Source organism: Triticum urartu, chromosome 4 (genome assembly GCF_003073215.2).
Source record: "Triticum urartu cultivar G1812 chromosome 4, Tu2.1, whole genome shotgun sequence".
In the NCBI taxonomy this organism is placed as follows: Eukaryota; Viridiplantae; Streptophyta; class Magnoliopsida; order Poales; family Poaceae; genus Triticum; species Triticum urartu.
This window is the reverse complement of record NC_053025.1, coordinates 616,122,815-616,130,944: the sequence shown is the minus strand read 5'-3', so window position 1 is coordinate 616,130,944 and position 8,130 is coordinate 616,122,815.

Genomic DNA, 8,130 nt, shown 5'->3' with positions numbered 1-8,130 from the left:
AAGCAACCTACATGGTTTGAACATGAACATCAAACCGTGAATTCTACAAAAAGCTGCACTCTACATTCTACACTCTACATGGGTCAGAAAAGGGCTAGAAAAAAAAAGATACACTGCACCCTTAAAAACATGAACCAACCATATCAGTGCAAAAAATACACGGTTACAAAGAGAAGACGATTGCTAGTAGAACACTAATAAAAAAGTTATTCTGCTAGTTAAATCATGGCCATGGTTTCTCGAAGTAAAAGACAAGCTATAAACATTAATAAACGATCCCTATTATTTTAGACGTATAAAATCCCTATTATGCAGTAAGTGTCTTTCTACTCTCTAACCACACATGAAGAGCTTGACATGCTAGATGAAAAAAATTCAATGATTCAATGTAAACAACTAGTTAACTAGGGGCTCCCCTCTGCTTCAAAAACTCGAGGAGAAAAAAAAGGAAAAAAGATCAACCTTTAACAAATATATTTTATGATGATGAGTATAAACTAAAAAAAAGGATCAGAAAAAAATAGAGGCTGCGGAGTTACCCCTGCATTTTTGAACTCCTTCCTGACATACATGCTGATGCCACTAGCCCTGCTCTCGCAGTTGCAAGGGCTAGGACAAACTCTGCAAACCATCTCCTGTGCACATAATAAGCGCCAAACATAAATTTGTGCTGGTGAGACGCATACATATTCAGCAAATGATTTTAGTGCAATACTTGTATGCTTCCGAAGAAAAAGAATTTTGAGATAATGATGAGTTATCATTCGTGTCGCCGCTGATGACTAAAGAGATATATTTACATTGTGATGTGGAGATAATAAAGATGAATCTGTCGAAAGACCATATTATCTTGATTCATATACAAAAAAAGAACATTGTACTGATTCATATGGTTTCAGCAAAAAAAGAAAACAGAAATAACATGTTGCTTCTGGAAACTTAGTTTCATTAATCATTCTCTTTTGATTCCACAAAAAGAGAGATTTGAACATGCTACTGACTAAATAGGGTCTCAGCAAAAAAAAAACTGACAAACAAATAAACATGCCACCCCTAGTGATAGATTTCAGTAATAATCTCTCCTCTTTATGGAGAAAGATTTTGAAAAAACATGCTACTGATTAGATAGGGGTTCTGAAAAACAAATAAACATAGCCACTCCTACTGATATATTCAGTGACAATCTCTCTTGTTTCAAGAGAAAGATTTCAAAACATGCCACTGATTAAATATGGTTTTAGTAAAATCTAAATAAACAAACAAGAGACTGAACCACTCCTAGTGATGGCTCACTAATACATATGAGGGAGTTTTAGTTCAGTAATAATCCTCAAAACATGCAACTGACTGCGCAAAAAATTGTTTCGGCAAAATCATATTCTTCAAGCTACTAATCTGGACTAAATAAACAAACAAGGGAGTGAACCACTCCTAGTGATGGGTCAGTAATAGATACGAGGGGATATGAGAAGCACTTCTAGAGACAACAAATATCCCAGAAGAACAGTATCAGTGTTAGCACTCACCAGATCAAAAAAGTTGTCCACAAAAAGAATGGCTAGCACAGGTTATATCCTAACAAAAAAGAAATTTCAACTTAGCAAGCCTAAAACACATCTCTCTTGTCACCTACTGATGTACAGAGGGTGTAAAAATGCACTCTACTCTCTCTCTTTACCCCTGGCTCAAATACTATAGCAGGTTCTTCACGCTAGGAACCCTAAGAAAAACTTCTCTATAGTACCTACAAGCATAAAAAAAGAAGTGGTGTTGATAATACTACTTCCAGTACAATCCAAAGGAGAAAACACTTCATCTCAGTCTCTTAGGGATACTAAAATTTTAGTACTACTAGTTGTAAAAAATCTTTATTGGATAAAGCCTCGGAAACAGAGCAAAAAGCAAAATCTGAATGACAAAAGAGGTGCCACATAAAAACAGAGCTTTATTTATCAAGGTAAGTGAATCCAGCTACAAGCAAAGAAACCACTTTCATCATCAAATCCACCACGTTGACATTGCCGATCGACACGCGTGAACAAGAGACACTATTATGCATGAAAGCAAAAAAATTAAAACTAAAAATACAAAAGGTCTAAACTCTGGGGGCTATTCTCTGCTTGAAACTACTAATCAAATGCTTGATATAAACAAAACAATCAGGCGGGCATGAAAGTAAAACCCGTATCTACTCTACTGGATACATGGGCAGCGTGACAAACTCCAACAATGCAACAGACATGTACTTAGCATCGTGCCATCCCGGGACCTCATGTCCCTGACTCACACCAAGTCCTGCACTAAATTATTCAGACTAACAAGCAAGAACTGAACTAACTGAAAATAAAGACTAAAGTGCAGTTAACTTGGCGTGAGGTCTGCAGCACCTAACAAGGCCTACCAGCCGCGCACTCTGGCCGGCCTTGAGGCACCACAAACATCTTGAACTGATACGTGCAACTAGCCCACCTTTACATCCACATGAATCACAAAATAACCACCTCCATTCTTTAACTGCTTGAAGAATAAGCACATGAAAAAATGGTTAAAAATCCTGGAGCCGATTCTACGCTTGAAGCTATTGATCTACACTTGATCCAAACAAAAATCAACCAATCCCCTTCAGATCTACGGCGTAGCAACAACAAACAAGACAAAAAACAGATGGAGAGAAGGTAGAGGAAACTCACTCCACCAGCAGTGCCGGACATCCTCTCTCGTTGGGCATGCAGTAGCACATCAATCTGTTTGTTGAAGAAAACCTTGGAGCTCGGCGTCTCTTCTTCCCTTGCGGCCCTGCAGACTTCTTATGATTTGAGAAATAAGATACTTGAAAAAATGAAATATATCCATTGTTCTGTGAAACAGCCTATTTCAATGTTTGAAACTGATTTTTGTGATGAGTGAAATACGTTTCAAGATATTTCATAAATACGAAGTGAAATTAGTATTAGAGATTGTTTTTGTAAAGAGTGAATCGGTTTTCCAAATCACATAATTGTGTTTTTCCAAACTTGTGAAATACTCATTTCGGAATGACTAGAATTATATTCTTTCAAATGAGTGAAACAGTAAAAGTACTTTTTGAGATATATTTTGTAATGAGTGAAAACATTTCTCCAATGCAGTGAAATGCTTTTTTCAAATATTCTTTGAAATGAGTGGAATTATATTCTTTGAGATATATCTTGTAATGAGATATATTTTGTAATTGGTTTTCTGAAACAATTGAAATATAGTTTTTCAGTTGAGCTAGTGTAATGCGTTTTCTGAAATTAGTGAAACAATCAACTTTTTTATGAAATGCCAAAATATTAATATGTTATATGAAATTGATTTCAAAGATAATTGAAATATGTAAAATAAAAAGTAGTTCAAATATATCAAAGATTGATCTTGTTTTGAAGGCCTTGTTACCACAAATTCAAATATATAAAAAGTTTCAAAAAACATTTGGTTCAAAAGATATCAACATTCAAAATATAAGGATGAAGTAAAATGACTATCATCATGTGGGGGGAGAAATAATGCATGCATGTGCCGGTCACCCATGGTCAGGACGTACTGTCTCTGTCTCTTCTGCCAAAAGGCTGGCATGGTTAGGATGTATTCTCAAGTATTGCTATTGAAAAGAATTCTCTAGCTTATACCTAATCTGCGGACGCGGTGTTTTGGCTCCTAGGTGCATATGCACCCATTGTCTAAATACACATTTTAAAAAGTTGAAAAATTCGGAACAAAAATCCCGCGGGTATATCCGGACATTCTAAGTGCTTGCACAAAGTTCCGGTGCAAAACGACGTGTTTTGTGGCTTGTGTAAAAAAGATTAAGAGATGCAAAATGAATAGTTGTAATGAAGCGTCAGAAATTGTCTTTTTTACACAAGCCACAAAAAACGTCATTTTTCACCGAAAACTTTGTGCACACATATAGAATGTCCGGATATACACGTGGGATTTTTGTTCCGAATTTTTCAACTTTTCAAAATGTGTATTTAGACAATGGGTGCATATGCACCTAGGAGCCATTGCCAATTTCACCTAAACTGCTGCACCAATCTTGATGATTTTAATGAACGATGGATTGTCCACCGGTAGGTACCGGCTCCGATGGTTCGACCACCGTTTGAGTCATAACGGGTTTTTCTGGAAATATTTAACACGTGAAGAGCTGCCTAATTAATCTGTGGTTGGATGGATCAACGGGTTGTTTAAACTCTGGGTTTCACGTCTTATGTGTCTTGTTAAGGCAGAATATCCTATTAAGGACAGTATAACCGAGCCACTTCGAGCCCTCACACGCTATCAGCATTTCTAGCCCTTCGATTTGGCGTCTGGATCGCTTCTGGCCGTTAAATGATCATTAATTGCTAGCAGTTTCACATTTTCAGCTTCGTGGGCCAGCTGTCCTAGCGGGCGCTACTCCGGAAGCCGAATTGAAGCGTGCTGGTTCATTGGGCTGTGCAGTCCATCTCCGTGCTTGCGGTAAAAGGGCCCATATAGTCTATCAGATCCAGCTAACAAAATGGCAAGCCCCTAGAAAAACCATGAAAATCGCATCTGCTCATCCCGACCCTCCTTCTATTTTTTGGCCATCGCTATCCTCTTATGAAGCCCTAGGTGTGCCGCCGGCGCCGCCGCCGTCGTCATCCCCTGGAACCTCGGGCTCGCAGCCCTTGGCGTTGTCGTCTCGACATATCCCAGCACCCCGCTCCTTCCCAATTCCCTTCCTCTCGCGACCTTGAGCAGCCTAGGTCAGCCGTTGCTGCCACATCCCTTCCCTTTGGTCCGCAGATCCTCCTGGTGCCGTTGTTCACCGTTCGAAAACTACCCGCACATGGACGGCACGGCCGGACGGCCGGTAACCACTCTTGAAGTCTTGATGACGAGGCGTTTGCCTATGGTGACAGACTGACAGTTCGACCCCAAATGCGAGCTGTGAAGGAAACTGCCCCAACCCGGCTGCAAGGACGACGGCGAAAAACAGAGCTGCATAGTGAAGACGACGGACATTTGTACCATCGGTGCTGACGTAGTCATCTACCTACATGTCGTGGAAGAAGCATGCATAACAACGACGAGCTCATTCTTGAATTCCATCTGAGCACCGGTATGTTTCTTTACTTCTCCTAGCCTACTGCTCCACAATCGTTCTTGCTTACTTCATCTTGTCATTTTTCTGTAGGATCTTAGTCTGATTACGTTGATTGGATTCCAACTGTTTTCGCTCATGTAACTTAGCATGTAGATTTTAGGCTAAGATTTAGGTAACTACGGAAATTAGAAAGCTTGGCCGGAATGATGGCTCAATGAAAAACATGACATGACAATCTATTAAATTGGAGATGAGGATTCGTGAGTACAAATGGTTGAAATTAGTTTGTACTTCAGTACTACTAATGCACGGTCTTTATTCTTGCAGAATTTAACTTTATATTTTGGACCGTATGGTGACATCTACAATATGATTTGTTTGAGCAATAATAAAAGGAATGTTCCTTCCAATAAAACACATTTGTGTTGGCTTTAAACGACCCAGGGTACGCATTTTTTTTATTGAAATGGTTATTTCTGAGAGGCTATGGCTAGAACATATGTCTGCTAAGTCCATACGGTGTAAATTATTATGTTCAAATCTCAAGATTAGGTCTGCATAACTATCTACATATAGGTAAATCTCTATAACTTTGTAGTACAATAATAATATGCCAAATTATTAGCATTATGATTTGGAATAAATTCTAGGCGTCATTTTTCTTGTTCTTACATTAGTATTTGGAGTAAACATCACCTTGATTCTTAAAGTATTTAGACAAATGGTTGTTCAAATTGTATGGTCCTGTCATTTCTAGAATTATTTTTTTCTTACATTATATTTTCCAATAAATAGCTCTTACATTTTTGATCCTCCTATTGTATATTCTTTTCTTATTGGGAACCTCTCCAACGGTATGTCATGAGCATAGGGCATTGCTGCATCTTGTCTGGTTGTGTACAAAATTATCATAATATTACCCTTTATGTTGTATCTTTGGATTAGTCCTGTTTAGTTCTCACATATGTTCATCTTCCTGTTCATCAGATTTGAGGACAGAATGGTGCTGCTGAGACCAAAAGTGCCGGTGATTTCTGAACATGCACTGAGCTAACTAAAGCTGACATTGATTCTGTAGCTGCTTCCATTGTAAGAATAATGGACACTCATCTTTGCATAAATTTTATATAGTTAAGTTTGTAATGTACATAATCAAGTGAGGCCACATGGCTTACCAGATAGTATTTCCAGTGTCTTGGACAGTTATTTATTCCAAAATATATATTTGTATTGATTTGAACAGAAAGGTCATGGTCTCATTTTGGTTCTGTATATGAAGTTCTTCCATTGATCTTTTCCCTATACAAATATACAGGGCACAAGCATTGGGAGTATCAAATGCACCAACATTACTGATAGCATTGCTGATTTCCGCATGCAATTGATTCGTCCATCTGCTGCTTAGTCGCATCACATACTCCGTCCTTTAATTGTATTGCCAATATCATTTACATATACGTAACTGACAGAAAATAGGACTTTGTAAGGATGTCACACTATTATATTGACATGTTTTGCTGAGAAGCTTTGTCAAGATTAGTATAGTGATCACTTTCATGGAATGTCATTTGTGTTCACTTTCCTTGTATGATCATCTTTTGGCACAATGATGGTCATGAGATGCTTATGTTGTTTATGATCCAATTTATGAGATGCTAGAAAAAAACTATGCAGACATGGAACTAAGGGGATGGTCAATATGACCTGGAAAATATAAAGATGATAGTTTACATGCAATGATAAATATTGACGTATTTTCAGAAGTTCTTTCACTGAAAATAGGAAATCGATTCTTCCATGTCCATCTATTTGTAAAACTCACTATCATTCTATTGGAATAATAGATGGGCGCAGCGACGCGCGCCAATCATGATCTAGTATACCTAAGAAGTTCACCCCCACTAACTATTTATCTAAGCATGCAAGCTATCCACCTCAGCAAAGCTGCCAACTCGGTAAAAAAGAATTTATCCACGCGCCAGGTCATCCTTTCCCCTACCGCTGCCCCGCATGGTGGAGAAGTCGTTTGCCTTCCCTTAACACACGGGTGTGAACCATGTGTATTTAGTTACCAGCGTGAAAACGAACTGTCTCCATATCCAGGTATACGTATCGTCCCCTTTCATTACTCGCAATCGATTGGTTTCTGCCGTTTCTCTACACCTTCCCCACTAAATGTCTTTCCTTTTAATATCCTCAATCATTTTGCAACTGATGGATCTCTGTTTTCTTATTCATCTTCTCCCCGATGACCCTCCTTTTAAGCAGTTGCTTCGTTCCCGTCCCCTACACCAAAGATGGGTATCAGTATCCCTCTTGAAGATTTGCTTTGTTTGGTCACGGAATCAATTGCTCGAGGGAGGAATTTGAAGCCAATGTCGTCATCGCCCGTCGCCTGCTGGTACTGCCCCTCATGATTTACAATTAAACCAACCTGCTTCTCGGACCACATTCCCCTCGCCGTGAAGACACCTTCTCCGGGTCCCGATTCCACAGCCCCCACACATCATGGCCTTCTTCTTTAGTTTCATTGTGTTTCAAGGTATGCGTAATAGCCTAATGTGTAAAAAAAATAGCACCGACTGCCCAAACTGATGTGATTACGGAATGCCATGCACCAGACACGGTGGTGCGGATGTATGTGCGAGACGCTGGAATGGAGCAATTCCTTGGTGATGTTGCCTATAGCCTCCCATGCCCGATTTGGTGGTGCTAGATTGAAAGGGACGTCATTCACGATGTTACTTTTGAGTTGAACTGTCTATCAGGTGAACGCTCTAGTGATCGTGGTCTGGATTCAAGATGGGCCTAATGGATGAACGACAGGCTACCACGGTGCCTCCAGGTGAGATATGCTTCACGACAGATGTTGTGTCACGGCATGTGGTGTCTCCGCTATAAACAACAATCTCTCTCATAGTCTCACTGCTGCATCATGAACAAGTCCTCAATAGTTTGACCGCGCTGAGCCGCTGAGAAATTGTCTTGTGAACAGGTAGCTAACCCCTTAATCTACAATTAAATTTCCTCATTGA